At 52.1% G+C, this 17,534-nt stretch overlaps 1 protein-coding gene across 2 annotated transcripts in view; it reads right to left on the reverse strand.

Moving 5' to 3' along the window:
- Tspan18 (tetraspanin 18) overlaps positions 1-14,681 on the reverse strand; it is a 143,139-nt gene extending 128,458 nt beyond the window's left edge. For both annotated transcript variants that reach the window (XM_070032526.1, XM_070032525.1), the window contains exon 1: positions 14,441-14,681. The gene's annotated coding sequence lies outside the window, so the exon portion shown is untranslated. The remainder of the gene's footprint in view (positions 1-14,440) is intronic.
- Positions 14,682-17,534: the final 2,853 nt, after the last annotated feature.

Consider the following 17,534-nt stretch of genomic DNA (forward strand, 5'->3'; position numbering starts at 1 on the left):
CAGCCTTGACAGACAAATCCTCAAAATTCTTACCTCCAATTAATCAGCAAAAAGGCCAAAACTGGAGGTATGGGCTCAAGTAGTGGAACTCTAGCCTTGATAGGCTCCACGTGAAAGGGGGCAAACACTGCGCTCACATATGGGTCCAGCCTGGCAGAGCCTCCCATTAATCAGGAAACACAGAACCCACCCCACCTCATGCGCATCTCTCACTTCTCAACTGATTTGACTCAACTGTGCTTTCTGTGTTTCTTTAAAGGCCTCTTCCAGTTGAAGTGTAACGGAGAGTAAAAGCACCTGGGTCTGAAATGCCACAGGTACACATGTGGCTACAATCCACACCTACCCATCCAACCGGCAGTAAACCAGCAGAACACTAGTAGGCACCCAGGACTCCCCACCTCTTCCAGACTCCCCTGACCCCACCCATTCCTTGCCCACAGGGAATCACTGTTTCTACATCCACACTGTGGGTTCACTTTCCTGACTTTCAACTCTGTATACAGAGAATCAGGTGGTGCACACTTGTCCATGTCTGGCATCTCCTCATGTTCGACACATATGCAGGTGCCGAGAGACCTCTGGCTGCAGTCACAGCATTCACTCATTCTCATGGCTGCATCACCCCTGCGTAACTCCACAGCTTCTTTATGTCCTGCTGTCTATGGACACTGGGTTGGCCCAGCTGTTGCCTGCCACAGATAACTAAGCTGGACATTCTCACTGTGCCTTTTGTGGAGCACATCTGGGCACTTCAGATGGGGTATACACCAAAGAGCGGAATTGCACACGGATGCCAGGCTTGAGTTTCACTTCCCACCAAGTCAGTGCCTGGTCGATGTTAGGTGGGAAACATTGTGTGTGCTAAACAAGATACGGGGGCAAGCCTAGGTGTTTGCAGCTCAGGCCTGTAATCTTAGCTACTCTGGAAGCTGAGATCTGAGGACCGCCATTTGAAGCCAGTCTGGGCAGATGAAGCCAGTCTGGGCAGATAAGGCCGTGAGACTCTTATCTCTAATTAACCAACAAAAAGCCAGAAGTGGAGGCAAGGCTCAAAGTGATAGGTAGATAACCTGCCTTGAGCAAAAAAACTAGGGGAAAACCCCTAGGCCCTGAGTTAAAGCCTACTATTGGCAAACCAAAACAAACAAATGAACAATAACAACAACAACAAAAAAAAAAACACAAAACACCTGGGCAGCTAGATGAGGCCTGTGAGCCACCACGCACCTTTGGCCAATGTACCTCATTTTTTTTTTCACTATCCAGAATTCTTAAGGATTCACTGATGACCCACAAAGTCAACAGTCCAGTGGGGCAAACTCCAGGACCCCACTTCCCAATGAGGACCAAATGGAGGCCTAATCAGGCTGTCAGTGGCTGTGCCCAATGTTTTCTGCCAGGATAAATTATATCAAAATCATCTGAACAATCTCTTCAACACCACCCCTGCACATGCACACAATAGAGCAGTCCAACTATGTAGTACCCACCAGACCCTCTGAGAAAGGAAGAGATCCAGCAAGACTGTTTTGAAATCTGAACATCACCTTAGGTCACACAGCACCCAGGTACCCAAATCCCTAGAAACTTCCCAGCACTTTCCAGTCATTTTAAATCCACCCACTAGCACTGTGTACCCTCCTCTAACCATGCCAGGCATCAATAATTGATCTTGGCACTCCTTCCTGCTGAACCTGGATAAACAGCCCATCTGCCCATCACTGGGCTCAAGGCAGGCCCTACTAATAAATCATCACTGGCATTTGAGATGAAAAGGATGTGCCAGTCAGGTCTTCCAGCTGCATCCTGCTACTCCTGATGGTCAGCACTGGTCCCTGAATTCTTGGCTTCTTTTCTCTACTGTCTTAGAGTTCTGAAACCCAGAATGAATGTCAGAGACAGAGAATGAACCAACTTAAGCTTGGCCTGCTCTCCAGCTTATTACATTCTATTCCCCATGCCAACTTGTGAACTGAGCTGTGAAGACAATTTGTCTCCACCCTGGTGTGGTTTTGTTTAGGGTCCCTCTTCTCCAGCCTGGGTTTTGCAGAAGGCAAATAGCCCCAGAGAGATCTATGCTTTACCCAAAGTCACCCAGGCAAGCTCTGGGCAGTGCGAAACTTAAACTATGTCCCCATTTCTAATCCATCTATCCTCTCTATAGAGTTTCTCCCAACCAATTAGGAACCCCTGGAAAAGCCAGAAACATGATGGGAACCTCATTCATCTCAAGCCAAACACATCTGTTTCCCTTCTTCCCTGCTAAGCAGTAAACAGCAGAGACAGAGCCTGGGTTGGCTACGGGCTAGAGATGAGCCCACATCCCAGAGCAGACCGGCGCCCTTCTCACGTTGATCCCTGGGCTCTAAGAAAGAGATTTTCCCTAATGCAGCTGAGATTGGTGATCTGACATCTCTAGAAATTGCCCTTTTCCAAAGTGATAATGCACCCTGCCCCGGAGGAGACCCGGCTGGGTGTTTGCAGCCGCCGGAGGCCTGTTGTCTCCCACTTCCCGTCTCTATTAATGTTAGCAGACGAACTCACCGCATATTTTGCTGTAAATGAAAACCAAGCAAACTCATTTTCTCCTCTCCATCAGACCAGATGGTTCCTTCTTGATCTTTTCCCCCTTACTTGGGCTAGAAATTATTTTTCTTAAAAAAAATTTTTTTTTTTTGGAAAAACTAAAACTTTCCTAACATCTGCAAGGCTGCCTTTTTGAGATCATTTTTTAGACAAACATACCCCAATATGGGTCCTGGGATTGTGTTACAATGGCATTTCCTCTCTCAAAAGCAGCTTCGCCTTTAATCCAATCTTTTCCTTCTAAGGAGGGAGCAGGAGGCCAGGGGATAAGAAAAAAAAAGCACCATTGGCCTGTCTGTCCATGACAGGAGACAATGGAGGACTCCCAAGATGCTGCTGGCTTGAAGGATCTTCCTCTTGTGCCCTCCTCCCCAACCAGAGGTGACTTAACAGGTGTGTTGGGAAAAGATCCCAACAACAACTCAAACATGTGAACTCCTGTTCCCAGGGAGGCCCTGCCCACCGCGCCCAAAACCCCAGCCCTCCTGTCCTCAGCTACACCCTTTTCCCAGCCACCTGCCCTGCTGTCTGCTCATTTCACATAGAAGCAACAAAGAGAAGCACCAAAGGCAGCCAGTTCAGGATGGCACCAACCAGAGAGTGATGGCACTGGTTTCCAATGTCCCCCAAGCCACACTAAGAGTGAGGAAGGAGTCCCAGGCACCTGACACCAGGGAGATGCTTGAGATGAGGTCAGCCCAAGAAACAAACATGCAAAGAGATTTATGGTGGGCATGGCTGAGGGTGAGGCCAGAAAGGGCAGTCAGTCATGCACTGGTGACTGGACAGCACCTGAAGCATCCACAGCCCCCGGTCTCCAGCGAGAGCAGTGGAATAAGGAGGAGCCAGGCCCCAGTGGCTCACACCTGTGATCCTAACTACTCAGGAGGCAGAGATCTGACGATCACGGATAAAAAGGCTCTAACACTCCATCTGGATAATAACCAGCAAAAAAGCCCAGTTGAAAGTATGGTTCAAGTGGCTAAGCAAGCTTGAGGCCTTAAGTTCAAAACTCAGTGGGAGGAAGGAAAGAAGGAAGGGAGGAAGGGAGGGAGGGAAGGAGGGAGGAAGGGAGGGAGGGAAGGAGGGAGGGAGGGAGGAGAGGAGGGAAGGAGGGAGGGAGGGAGGGAGGGAGGGAAGGAAGGAAGGGAAGAAGGGAGGAAGGGAGGAGGGGAGGGATAGAAGCAGCAGCAACCACTTCTGCCTACAACAGATTAACCCTTCTGGCTTTTCCTATCCCTTCCTACCAACCTTTAAAAACTCTGCATCTCAGATTCCACTCTGAGAAATGGGGATAAAAAAACCCTGCATCCCTAGCCATCCATGAAGAGCACTGTATGAACAGGCCCATGGTCACAGGAAAGCTGTTGTGTAGAGAGAGGAGAGGTCACGCATGTCCCATACCAGGTTAGGAACTTGACCCTGTCTTTGCTGCTCCTTCTTTTCTGAGGAGGAGAGAGTCTTGGATGGGATGAAGCACCTGCCACAGGTCAGGCAGCTGGTGAGAGACAGAGCTGGGTTTGAACTCTATGTATACGAACCAAAGCTAGAACTTGCCTCACTTGCTCAAGGCCCTTGGTTTGAGCTGCCCTTGAAACTTTTTTCCATAAGAAGCTGAATGTGAATCCTTCTCTGTGGTCAGCAGCAGACATGCATGAACACTCTCTCTCTCTCTCTCTCTCACACACACACACACACACACACACAAAACAAACTTTATTTCACTACATCATTATCATTGTAATTATTTTGCCAAACAGATTCTGCCAGTGAGGTCTTCCTCACCCCCTGCCTCCCTCCCCTCTGCCATCTCAAACAGGTTTGAATAGATTTTTTTATGAGTGCTTGGGCTACTTAGAAACAAAAAAAATTGCCCGTTATTTAAATTCAATTACATAGCAACCACTGTTTAAAAAGAATATTTTTATTTGAGCTCATTGTGCAGCAAATCATCAGACACATTCTTTCTTCAAACTACTTTGAGAAGGAAAAAATTATCAAATGAAAGGGAGGAAATGTTATGCATATCATCCCAGCTATTGAAAAACCAAGCCGACATGAAGTGTCCTCTGTCCCCTTCATTGATTTAAACAACACCCCCACTTCGAGCCAAACCCCTGCCTGGGCTTGGAGAGTATTTTTCTCTGGGGATCTGAGCCTTTAGGGACTCTGAGTGGAGACCCAGGGACTCTGGAGTTAAAAGCAGAACTCTAGACCCCATCAGCACCTCCCTCTCTATTGACACGGAAGAGAGACCATAAGCTCAGAGGGCATGGGATCTGATCCCAGGCTCTGGGACTCAGGACTCTGAAGCCTGTGCTCCCTGTCACATCTGCTGAGAAATGGCACAGGACAGTCATCTGCAGGGAGTTGGTGCTATAGTCCAGTTCCCTAGTTCTGGCAACATCACGTCCCCTGGTCCTACCAGGGGTCTCAGGATGCCATAAGTCTCTAGAAACAGAAAAGGAAACAGGCAAAAAGCCTTTGTGTTCCAGCAATGCCTGGGGACCTCCACCTGGCTGTGCCCTGTTCTCTTGCAACATAGGTAGGGTAGGGGCGCCTCACAGATTACTGTTTGCCTTGGCTCCACAGCTTGCTTTCCCAACAAAGATGATTCTGGAGAGCCCGGTACTGGTGGCTCACGCCTGTAATCCTCTTTCCTCGGGAGGCTGAGACCTGCAGTTTGAAGCCAGCCCAGGCAGAAAAGTCGGTGAGACTTCTGTTCTCCAATAAACCAGAACAACATTAAAAAAAACCTGGATGTGAAGCTGTGGCTCAAATGATAGTGTTAGCCTTACGTAAAAAGCTGAGGGACAATGCCCAGGCCCTGAGTTATAGCTCCAGGAAAGGTGCACATGCGTGTGTACACACACACACACACAGATTCCAGAAAATAGAACACAACAATCCACTGGAGAGGAGTAGAAACAGCCCTCAGTCCTCAAGCTCTACTTGACAATGCTCCCCACAAAGGCTCAAAATTTCTTCCAGGACCCCATGTAGCTCCGACCCCTGGATCTTAAGAGGCCAGGCAGAAGATAGGAAGAGACAGGAGAATGCCAAGCCATGTGAGACAGAAGACAGCCATGACCCTGACTCCACATCTCAGTCCACAGCTGTTCATTGCACCTGTTTATTGCAACAGGTAGACCGGGAGTGGGCACTCATTATAAGTAGCAGACAGGTCCACCCAGGACCCCTCACTCCCTCATCCACCACTGTCTCTTGACCAGAGGTAGGCTAGAAGTATCTGGAAGCTGATACCTTTGGGGAAACTTTAGCTAGTGAGACAGAAGTTGGTGACTATAACCCAAGCTCTGCCCCTGCTGTCAGAATGGCAGGGATGGGCCAGGAACCGTGGCCAGAACTGTCCCCAGGGGGGTTGAGCTCCAGCTGTTCACAGCAGACAACCCATCTCTTTTCCACAGGTAAACTAACTGCACTTAAATCCCAGCTCTGTCTGGGTCAGCTGTTGAAATGCAGAAGTAACAGGAGGCAGTGTGGAGTTAATACTGAAGTAGTGAGCCACTCTAAGTACAGAATGGCATGTGGAATGTGAAATAATTAGAAGAAAAACAAAACAACAATAAATCCTCCTGGTCCCTGGTGCTGGTGGCTTGCACCTGTAATCCTAGCTACTCAGGAGGCTGAGATCTGGGGATCACGGTTCAAAGCCAGCCTGGGCAGGAAAGTCCATGAGACTCTTATTTCCAATAAACTACCAAAAAAAGCCATCAGTAGAGCTAGAGCTCAACAAGTAGAATGCTAACTTTAAGCAAAAAAGCTCAGGGACAGTGCCCAGAGTTCAAGCCCCAAGATTGGCACTCAAGACAAACAAAAAAACAAAACACCTTCCCTGTCAACAAGGTAAGTCATCTATGGATGCATCAACAGAGGTCATCAGCCAAGGCTGCCTGGGCTTTGAACCCATTGACTGTATAGACAAGCTACTTGACTCCTTGCCTTCCTCCCCCTCACCCCAATGGCAGGCTGTCCCATCTGCTGGCTTAGATCTGAGCCCTCCTGTGCGCCTAATGCATGGGCTCTAGAGCTGCAGAGACACCCAGCCCTGACCCTGGGGAAACAGAGCCTAGATTTTTGCAGGTGGAAGGCAAACCCAGCCCAAACAAGGCCAATTCATCAGGACTCCAGAGGAAACACTCATCAAGCACCTCAGAAAAAGTTGGAAGAATATAAATGGTACCTCTCATTTCATCCTTTCCAACACCTGTGTCTCGAAAACAGTGCAATAAATGGGTTGTAATGCTTACGTGTATCTGTTTCCTGTACTCAGCCTGGACAGCCAGTGCCTTCCAAGCATGGGGAGAGAGCAGGAGGATGGGTGACAAAAACTGGAAAATGTTCGGCTGCCCACGAAGAGCACTTGGCTGCACATATCTGTGTCTTCTAGCACTCTGAACAGGCCACAAGGGGTTTACTGAAAAGAGACTAAAGCATCTGGGGAGGAAGGGGGGGCGGGGGGAAGAGTTGTAGAATTGATGAACTGCACAAACGACTCACCCTGTTTCTTGTTTAAATTGGTTTCTTTGGATACAAAACAGGGCAAACATAAGCTGGGCATCAGTTGTTAATGCCTACTATAATCCTAGCTACTCAGGAGGCTGAGATCTGAAGACTGAGCTTCAGAGCTAGCCCAGGCAAAAAAGTCTGTGAGACTCTTACCTCCAATTAAACAACAACAAGAAAAAAAGCCAGAAGTGGAGCTATGACTCAAGTGGTAGAGCAAGAGACCTTGATCAAAAAAGCCAAGTGGAAGCCGGGCACTGGTGGCTCACGCCTGTAATCCTAGCTACTCGGGAGGCTGAGATCTGAGGATGGAGGTTCAAAGCCAGCTCAGGCAGGAAAGTCCGTGAGACTTTTATCTCCAATAAACCATTCAGAAAAAAGGAAGTGGCGCTGTGGCTCAGGTGGTAGAACAGTAGCCTTGAGCTGAAGAGCTCAGGGACAGTGCCCAGGCCCAGAGTTCAAGCCCCACAACAGACCAAAAAATAAAAAGCCAAGTGAGGCTGGAGGGGAGGGGAGGAGAGGGCAAGGAAGAGGAGGAGAAGGGGAGAGAGGGCAGGGAGGGAGGGAGAGAGGGGAAGGAGAGAGGGAAGGGAAGAGGGAAAGGGAAAGGAGAGAGGGAAGGGAGGGAGGGAGGGAGGAAGGAAGGGAAGAAGGAAGGAAGGAAGGAAGGAAGGAAGGAAGGAAGGAAGGAAGGAAGGAAGGAAGGAAGGAAGGAAAGAAGGAAGGAAGGAAGGAAAGAAGGAAGGAAGGAAGGCAAAAATAAAAGAAAACAGGGCAAACATGATCCATCTGGTTGTTTTTGCTTTGAGACAGTCTTGCTAGGGAACCCAGGCTGGCCTGAAACCTCTAATCTTCCTGCCCCAGCCTTCCAAGTGCAGGAATAATAAGTGTGCTCCACTGGACCTGGCTCTAACCCACTGTTACAGCTTGAATTGTACACACACACACACACACACAAAAGATACAATAGAGTCCAACCCTGGGAGCGGTGAAGATGGCCTCTCTGAGACATGGTTCTCTACAGATCAACCAAGGTAGGATGAGCTTGTGAGAGCAGCAAATAGCTCCAATGACTGGTGTCCTATAAGGAGAGACAGACGCACGACAAGAAAGCCACAGGATGGCACTGTGAGTGCCAGGGGTAACTAATCTGTGCCAACCAAGACCTCTCAATGTGTCCCCCTGGCATCTGGCTGACAGACACCATGGGAGATCTCAGTGTTCAGTGCCCCAGGGACAAGTATCTGCTCTGCCTAGGCAGAGAATGCAGATATAGGGAGGCTACTTGTCCCAATCACAGACCCCCCCCCCCACCATTGTTATATCCAGCCCACTCAGCCATTCCTCATGGAGCCCAGAGGGGGCATCACTATTCTGGCCGGAGATACACCTTCCCCCTCACCCTAGTGGGGCAGCTAAAACTAAAACCCCAGTGAGCGGCTGAGGCGTTGAGCACTGAAGGAGCCCTAAATGTCAGGCAGCAGGTGGTCGCGGGCTGCTCTGGGAGGCTGTGCACACTTGGCCAGCCAGAGCAGGCTGCAATCTGTCCCAGCAGGAGAGGCAGCAACGCGGGGGCAGGGTGGGTGGCAGGAAGCCTCTCTCTGCAGCATCCCCCAGCCTGAGACCAAAGTAGTAGTGGTATTTGCTTCACAATCGTTCTCCCATTTCGAAGGGAAGCTGTGGTACTTCCCCAAGCAGAGCCAGCCTGCCTGAGGCCACCAGGGATGGGAGCCAGTGTCTGCACCCTTGAACCAGGCAGCGTCCAGCCTCTGCCAGGGGCTGTCACTCAATAGGACAGCTTCTTCCTTCTTTAAGGCTTTCCATGCTCAGGCAGATTCAGGGAGCTAGGCAAGTGCTAAGGAGAGGAATTTAAGATTAGAACCTGGGTGTCGCCATCTATGTGCTACACCCCTCCCATAAAAAAGAAAAAGAAAAGAAAAGAAAGAGCTGGAAAGAATTAGAGGGCACAGCAGCTCCCATGGCTATGAATATCTGAAACGCCACCTTCCCTCTTCACACCCCTGATCTTCTCTCCGAATTTCCAGAGTGTTCCTTTATCCACGCCTCCCACCAATCACACCCATGAACCCCAACATGGCCACACTATGAGGGGATGGAGGAGACAGGAGCCAAAGATGGTGCTGGAAGAACCTGGAAGACATTCTGGAAAGTTGTCAGAGCACCAAGTTTCAGGATGCCTAAGGAGGTCATGGCGTACTGGACTGGAGGTCGAGGGTCTGGCTTAGCACCTTTGCTGTGGGGCCCCTGTCCAGCCCCTTGGACCCAGCCTCCACTCACACATGCCTCCATCTGCCAGGAAGTAATCTTCACACACCCACTGTCTGTAATCTACAAAGAGCAACATCCCCGAGGGAAAGAGGCCAAAGTGTCTTGGGAGCTGGTGACACACCAGATTCTCTCAGAAGCCGTGACTGCATTTCAATGTCCTCAAAGCACTCAACTAGGCAAACATAAGGTAGAGTTGACCCTATGTTGTGGCTGGTCTGGGACCAGCTAACAGACCTAACCAATATCCTAGAGTTGACACACGATGTGTGCCACCTCCAGGTAGAGGCAGGGGGTGTTGATATGGCTCTGCCAGCATCCTGTTTCCCTCCTGCAGTAACATCTACGCCACAAAGATGGCAGAGGTGCCAGCAGCCTGAGTCCCTGCGCACCAGGGCGGAGGACAGGAACGTGAATGTGAGCATGGAACCTGCTTGTTACATCACTAAGGATTTGGGGTCATGTGCTATGGCAGCTAGGTGCCACTCAGCTTCCTGTATCACTGATGGAAAGATTCTCATGTTCAAAGACAAGCAGTCTCAGACCACACAGCAGTGAATGGCAGGAACAAATCCAGATCTGGAACCACAAGCCTGCCCCTGCCACAACCACCTCTAGTCTCTTGGTAGGAACACAGGATGACTCCCCTCCCGTACACAGCCATGTTCCCAAACCTCTCGTCCTTCCCTGTCCCCAGGAAGGCTGAATGATCCATAACAGAGAAGAGGGAATGGCTGAAGGTACTTAATGATGCTGGCAGAATACCAGAAGTAGGGAGAAGGGGCCTGACCAAGTCTCCGAGCGCTTTCCTGAGATTTGGGGGCTTTGTAGAACTTTGACAGAAGAGGAAACAGGGCAGGATGGAGAACCAGGTCAATTCTAGATCAAACTTCAGTCCCACACCTAACGCTCTGGTTTTCTGAGCCTACTCTCTGATCCATAAAGTGGAGGCATTATCTGAACCCCCGGGCAGGTGCAGCTGTTCTAAAATGAGTCTCAGAAGCATCATCACTGTGATGGCTCAGAGCCACAGCCTTCAAGAGGGAGAGGAGGCAGGGGCTCAGCCTGGCACCCCCCCCACCCCAGGCAGCTATCAGGGAAGTCAGCCTTAGACTGCAGACCTGGCCCAGGCCATGTCCGAGGGCAGAACCCAGAGACAGACGCAGGGCCAGCCAACTAAAACGCAACACAACAGAGTACCATGTATTTATCGGAAAGTATCTTCCAGGAAGATGGCCCCTGACTTGGGTGAATTGGGAGCTGTTTATCTGCTGAAACTTATTATTCTGATGTGTGGTCTTGATACTGCAGTTTGGAAGACAAAGGGCAGAGAAGAAGGGATGGGCAGAGACTTGGCTGATGGGATACCATCCTGCTTGCCAGGGACCAGGATGTTCTTGGTGATATCAAACTGGGCTTCCTGCCACAGGAATGGGGCTGCTAGGAGGCAGGGCAAGGAAGAAAAGACCCTCAAGGGCAACATATTCACCTTTGCCATTTACCCCTAAAAAGGAAGATGCTTGTTCTCCCTCCCTCTCCCTCCCTCCCTCTGTTTCTCACACACACACACACACATACACACACACACACACACACACACACACACACACACACACACACACACACACACACACACACACACACACACACACACACACACACTCTACCATGGCCCAGAACACTGGAAAGAATCAAAGTTGACTCCTCCAATATGACTGCATTCTTTTACAATAGCACTAGCAAGGGTAATAATGGCAGTGACAAATAACAGTGAACATTTACTAAGCACTTCCTATGTGCTGGGTATCATGCTGTGTTTCACAAGGGTCATTTCACTGACAGCTCACAGCAGCTGATGAGAGTCCCATTCTACATACTAAGAAACTGAGGCTCAGAGGTAGAGGTCACACAGCTACATCTGTAACAATTAACGGCTAGATGACAAGCTCCTTGACTCCATGCTGTTGCCTGTCCACACATACATACACACTCAATGACTTGGGAACAGGCTCCTGCTCATATCCAAGTTGTTCCACTTACTAATTAACCCAGCCGTCTCAGATACCGACGAGGAGAAAGAGCTGGATGATCAGACAACAAGTGCCCGAATTAAAGCTCTGCTTTGCCACCCACAAACGCAGGGCCTCGTCTCTTTTTTCAAACAAGTTTTTGTTATCTGTCCCACTCCCTCAGACAGAGCACCACGTAGGTCCAAGGTGCCTGCCCAGGTGGCAGGAGGCACCCTGCAGGAGGCAGGCTGGCATGTAATTCAATGGCACCCGGTTGCAGACATGCCTGGTGAGCTGGCATCATCTGCTCCGTGGGACCACAGGGCTGGTTTCCAAGCACCCTCCCTGTGCTGCTTCGGACGAGCTGAGCAGGAACAAATGTTCCTGATTTCCCTACTCAATAGCTCATAAAATAAGCCAGAAGAGCAGCCATTTGGAAAGGGAGGTGGGGGTCCCAAAAATATGTGCAGTCCAGACACAGACATCGGCTCTTCCCACGAACGAAGTGGGCTGGAAAGGCCAGAGGAAGGGGTGATCTGTTGTTGCTCCCCTACCTGGCCTCCTCCCAGAAGGCCCCACAATCTCTTTCCTCCATGTACCTCCAAACCTGCACCAGCCTGGAGGGCAGACCTCCAGCCCACCCCTGCCAGAACATTAAAACTATTAAGTAACTTGGGAGCTAGTTCCAGGCTGATAAGGCTGATTAGGGTTGGTTCTTCTTGGAGTCTAGCCACGAGTCTAGTATACTCAAGACCAGACTAATTTTTGCTTCTAGAGAATGGCCTGGAACTGCCATATCCCTGCTGCCATTTTAGAGGCAGGAGCAGAGGAGACAAGGACACAGACATTGGCAACCCTGGGGGAGGAGGAGCCTCAATGCCCTCAGGTGGGCACAGGTGGGTGTGAGTGGGGAGTAAAGAGAAGGGCTAAGTCACAGAAACTGTGGTCTTCCAGGGATCCCAGACCACACCCAGGCTCCAAGGAAGGGCCACCCGCCCACCTCACCCCATCTCAGGCTTCTCTTTAGTCACTAGATGCAAAACAAAAACAAAATGCTCCTTTTTTAGTCTCCGGTCTTCTGGGCCATCTTAAAGACAAATCCAGACAGTGGGACTTCTCCACCCTTTTCTCTCCTGCTCTCTGTTCCCCCTTCTCCTATTCAAACTAGAAACCACCCTGATCGTTCTGGGAGCAAGTGTTAGTCCTGAGCATGTTGGCTCATTGCACCCAGCAAAAACATCTGACCACCTGGGAGCTGGGAGCTCACACCTCTAATCCTACCTACTCAGGAGGTCAAGATTTGAGGGTTACCGTTGGTCAGCCCAGGCAGTTAAGTCTGTGAGACTCTTATCTCCAATTAACCACCAAAAAAATAAAAACAGACGTGGAGCTGTGGCTCAAAATGGTAGAGTGCTAGCGTTGAGCAGAAGAGTTCAGGGACAGTGCCTAGGCCCTGAGTTTCAGCCCCATGACTTGCATGGAATGCAAGACCCCATTTGTCTCAATTCATCTTCATCACTTTTGCCAGGACTCTGAGGATGGGTGGTGGCTGTCCCAAGAGCACAGCTGCCAGCAGAGCCTGCATGGAAACTTCTAAGCCATGGCTCAAGAACTGGAATCTGCTCACTTGTACTCTCTTGGGGTTTGGTAGGCGAGAATTAGAGAGAAAGATGGGGTCATTTCCCATGAGTCCCTACAATATTAAAAACAAGCAGCATATCACTCCCCAAGCCACAGCTCCACTGACCCAGGTTTGTGGGTCTCGGTAGGGTCCCCAATACCCCACCTTGTGCCCTCCAGTTTACATGTACCCAGAGAGAGGATGGACAAGAGTGGATATACTCATTGTCCACAGACACCGCCCTCCTCCCCACATCTGGCCAGGGTCCAGTAACAAAGGTACCACTTTTTCCAAAGGGTTTCATCAACTTCCAGGAAGCACTCCCCCGCCCAAAGTGAAGGTACTAACCAACCGTCTCCATTCATATAAGTTTTCTTTTGTCTTGTTCTCCTCTTTCATGGGGTGCAGGGTGGGGGGGCTGGGGGGAGGCAGAGTTGGTAGGGTGGGAGGTGTGGTTTCAAGGACCAGGGCTGTGCCCAGAGGGAAGAGGTGCGCCCCACAACCTGTGATAGGACATCAGGGACCTACACACACACACACACACACATACCCCGACAGCCCCCCAAGAAAAATAATCTCACGTAGGCAGTTCCCTCCAGTAGTAACTGAGACACCCGGCCTCACACTCCAGCCTCCTTCCCAGTCTGCTGAAAGAGATTGTGGGGGGTGGCAGAGGAGGGGTCCCCAATGCCTTGGGGAGGTACTGTGGTTTGTGGGTCACAATTTGGGGGTGGTTGTCTGGAAAGGGCCAGCGAGCGGACCGTGGCTGGGCGCCTCCTGGCGGCAGGACCGAGCCCAGCACCCTCGGCACCGACTCCACCACACCCCCTAGATCGCGCCGGGCCGAGCTCAGCAGCCTCCCAGCACCCCACAGAGGCCCCGCTTCTCCGGTCCGCTCACCCGGGCGCTGGGGGTAAGCGGTGAGCGCCCGCCCCGCCCTGCCACTGGGGACCCCGAAAGGCGGCGGCACGCACTCAGCGCCCCTGCCGGCGCCGGCGATCGAGCCTCCCCGCCCGAGCCCGGCTCCGGGTGTAGGGGTCCCTGCTGTCCTCTCCCAGGGTGTCGTGGGGTGCACCCCGCCCCTCTGGGCACAGTCCTGGCCCGAACCCCGATCCTTGAAACCACACACACACACACCCCGGTACCCCACCGCGGTCGCTGGGAGCCCGAGGGGCTGCACCTGTGCTGGGCGAAGCCCGCAGCTCGGGCGCCCTGGGCGCGCGCGGCGAGGACGGGGCGAGCGCGTCCCCCTCCGGGTCCCCCGCCTCGCCTTCCCCGTGCTAGTTTGAGCAGAACTTGGAGCCTCGACGTGCCGGGCCCGGGACCCCATCCCGCCCGCCTCCTCACGTGCGAGCGCGGGTCTCCCCGCCGGGCGCGGGGCGCGCGGGGCGCGCGGGGCGAGCCCTACCTTCCGGCGGCGGCGGCGGAGCCCGCGCCAACTCCGCGGGCGGCCGCAGGGGAAACTTTCTCCGGGCGCCACGCGCCTGCAACTTGCCGGGCGCGGGCGTCCTGCCGACGGCGGTGGGGTCCGGGGACGCGCGGCGTTCCGCTCGCTCGCTCGCTCGGGGCCGAGGCTGGGGCTCCGGCGGCCTCGCGCGGCGCGGCGGTGGATCGCTCGGCGCGGCGTCCGCCCGCAGCCTGGAGCCCCCGAGACGCCGGCAGCAGCTGCAGCCGCTCGCCTGCCGCCTGCCCGCCCGCCCGTCGCCGCCGGCCCCACCTCCCCGCCGCCCCCCGTCCCGCCCTCCCCGCTCCCTCCGCCCCGAGCCTCCGCCCCTCGGCCTCCCGCCGCCGCCGCGCCTCGGCCTTGGCGGACGCCGGCTAGGCGCGCCTCCACGGCGGGCGGCCCGAGCCTCCCCCCCGCCACCGCGGCCGGGGTCCCAGCCGCGGTCCGCATCCGGGCCCTGCTCGGGGTCCCTACCGGGCCTCTCGGGGTTCCAGCCGCGGTCCTCCCCAGGCCTCGTTCGGGGTTCCTCCCCGCGCTCTGGGCCTCTTCGTGGGAATTCAGTAGATCCGTGGGAAGGGAGGGGGAGCCAGTGGCCAGCGAGACCCGGGCCGGGTGTGGATTTCTGGGGTCTTGTTCGATGTTCCTCCCCCAGCCCACCTGCAGGGCGGGAACGGGGTTGTCCGTCGAGACCTCTCCTGCGCCCCTCCCCGCCCGGGGTGGAGAAGAACCCACTGAGAGCTCAGACTGTCCCCTCTACTGGGGATCCAGCTGGGAAGATCCTGGTCCCATGCAGGAAGGAGACAGCCCGGGTTTGGGAGGGGAGGGGGAGACCAGTGTGGGAACCTCAGGACACGGGGGGGGGGGGAATCTCTTCATATTACTGCCGCAGCCACACCCACTCCCTCTCCTCTCTTCCCCTCCAGAAGGAACTCAGAGCTAGTGGGGTCTGAGCCATTGCTCTCACCTAGGAACCGCACCCAGATTACAGGGTTCAGCTTGGGCTCATCTTTGGCAACACTTTTTTTTTTGGGGGGGGGTTGAGTCCCAGCTCTGAGGCCTCCACTCTGAAGGGTCCCTGTGGGCCACTGGACCTTCACACAACACTCTCTGCCAGAAGAGTGGTCAGCTGGTTCTCACTAAGGAGTGAGTGATGGATAGGAGGTGAAGCGATTCCTGTTTCCCTGAGTGAGGTCGCTAGACAGAGTGTTGAGGAGCCTTCCAGAACATGGTTATCCCTTCTAAGAATTGGGGGGGGGGGGGTGGTTAGTCTTTTCAGATACTTTTCAGGCACTGAGTAGGTGGACAGTGACTATGGCTGGAAAACCCCTGGGCACCCACTTCTTCACTTCTTCCCTTGGGGGGAAAGTTTCTAATTGTGCAATTTTTGTAAAAACGTGGGCAAGGGTAGTTCCTACAGTTACCAAAGTAGGGTGAAGGGGAGAATATCCCGAGAAACCCCAAGAGCCCTGCGCTCATGGATGCTTTTGGAAGAGGCTGGCTGTGAGCATTTCTTGGACCTGAGATGCCAGGCAAATTCTGCGTATGTGTGTGTGTGTGTGTGTGTGTATGTGCGTGAGTGCATGCGTCCGTGCTAGAGCTTGAACTCAGGACCTCAGACTCACTTGGCTTGGCTTTTTTTCCCCTCAAGGCTGGAGTTGTGCCCTTCAGCCACACCTTCCAGCTTTTTTTTTTTTTTTTTTTTTTGCTGGTTTATTGTGGGTAAGTGTCTTGTGAATGTGTCTTGTCTGCCCGGGCTGGTTTTGAACCACCATCCTTGGAGCTTAGCCTTCTATGCCACATAAATTTTAAAAGAACAAAAAGCCTCAAGTGAGGGTGAGGGCATCTTAGGAGGGAGGAGAGGGAAGAGCTGTGCCTGGAAGAAGAAAGCACAGAAGCAGAGCAGGGAAGACAGGCAGCCGTCCAACATAGGCCCCTGTCCAGCTCAGGCCTCTGGACATCTCAGGCTCCAGCTGAGTCGCTAATCAGCTTCAAGGCAGAGTTCAAGACCTCCATCAGTATGGCCTAACCCTGTCCCCAGTGCCCCATATCCACTTAATAGCTTTCTTTAAATCAGCTCTTAGTTTAGGTTTTCTTTTACTTAAAGGAGCTCGCTTTTAAAAAGATATGTTATATCATTACCATAAATGGGAAACCAGGACCACATTACTTACTATAAATAGAAGGTTACCATAAAATAAAGACAAGGAAAAATAAAACAGTGTTATTAAATCTTACTAGTGTATCTCGAATCACAATAAAAGAAAATGTAACCCATAGTATTTTCTATTTGAGGAAGGGGCTGAGCAAGCCATAGGCCATACTTTTCTAGAAAAAGGAAGATTAGCACAGGCCAGAAAGGTGTTTAAAAAATCAACCTGTGATACTCCACAATCTGAAAACACAAATCTAGATGAAATAGGAGGGAAAAAATTGTACTGCCCTCCCCTGCCCTAGCCCCCCAAATATTAAGAACCCAAGGAGTTGAGTCCTGAGCAGAGTCTGATCAATCTGTTGCAGAGAAATCAGCCTTCCCTAACCTTGATGAAATCTCACCATTCTCTGGCTGAAGTGTTTCCACCTACAAAATAGGGGCTTAGGCAAATGGCAATAAAATTCCTTGAACAAGTCTGGGAGCAGTCGCTTAGACCGGTAATCCCAGCTAGATAAGAGCAAGATCTCACCAGCAGAGGATCTCAGTAGAAGGATCTCAGTCAGAGGCCTTCCAGGCAAGAGTGTAAGACTTACGTAAAAAATAACAAAAGTAAAAAGGGTTGGGGACATGTCTCAAGTAGTAGAACACCTTCCCTAGAAGCATCTGATCCTGAATTCAAACCCAGTAACTCAAAAAAAAAATTCTTTTAGCTAGTTTGTGATGAAAGTAAAACAAGACTGACAATTGGAGCCTATCAGGAAATGGGGAAGGCAAAGGTTCATCAAGGACAAGAGCAGGAAGGAGAGGGCAGAGGGGGAAGGCCAGCCCTGACTCTAGGATGGCAAAGACCAAAAACAGCTAGGCGGGAAGGCTCTAGATTTGCCCATTCAAAGGAACTTGTAAGGA

This window comes from Dipodomys merriami, unplaced genomic scaffold (genome assembly GCF_024711535.1).
Source record: "Dipodomys merriami isolate MVZ:Mamm:240054 unplaced genomic scaffold, mDipMer1.0.p SCAF_21, whole genome shotgun sequence".
In the NCBI taxonomy this organism is placed as follows: domain Eukaryota; kingdom Metazoa; phylum Chordata; class Mammalia; order Rodentia; family Heteromyidae; genus Dipodomys; species Dipodomys merriami.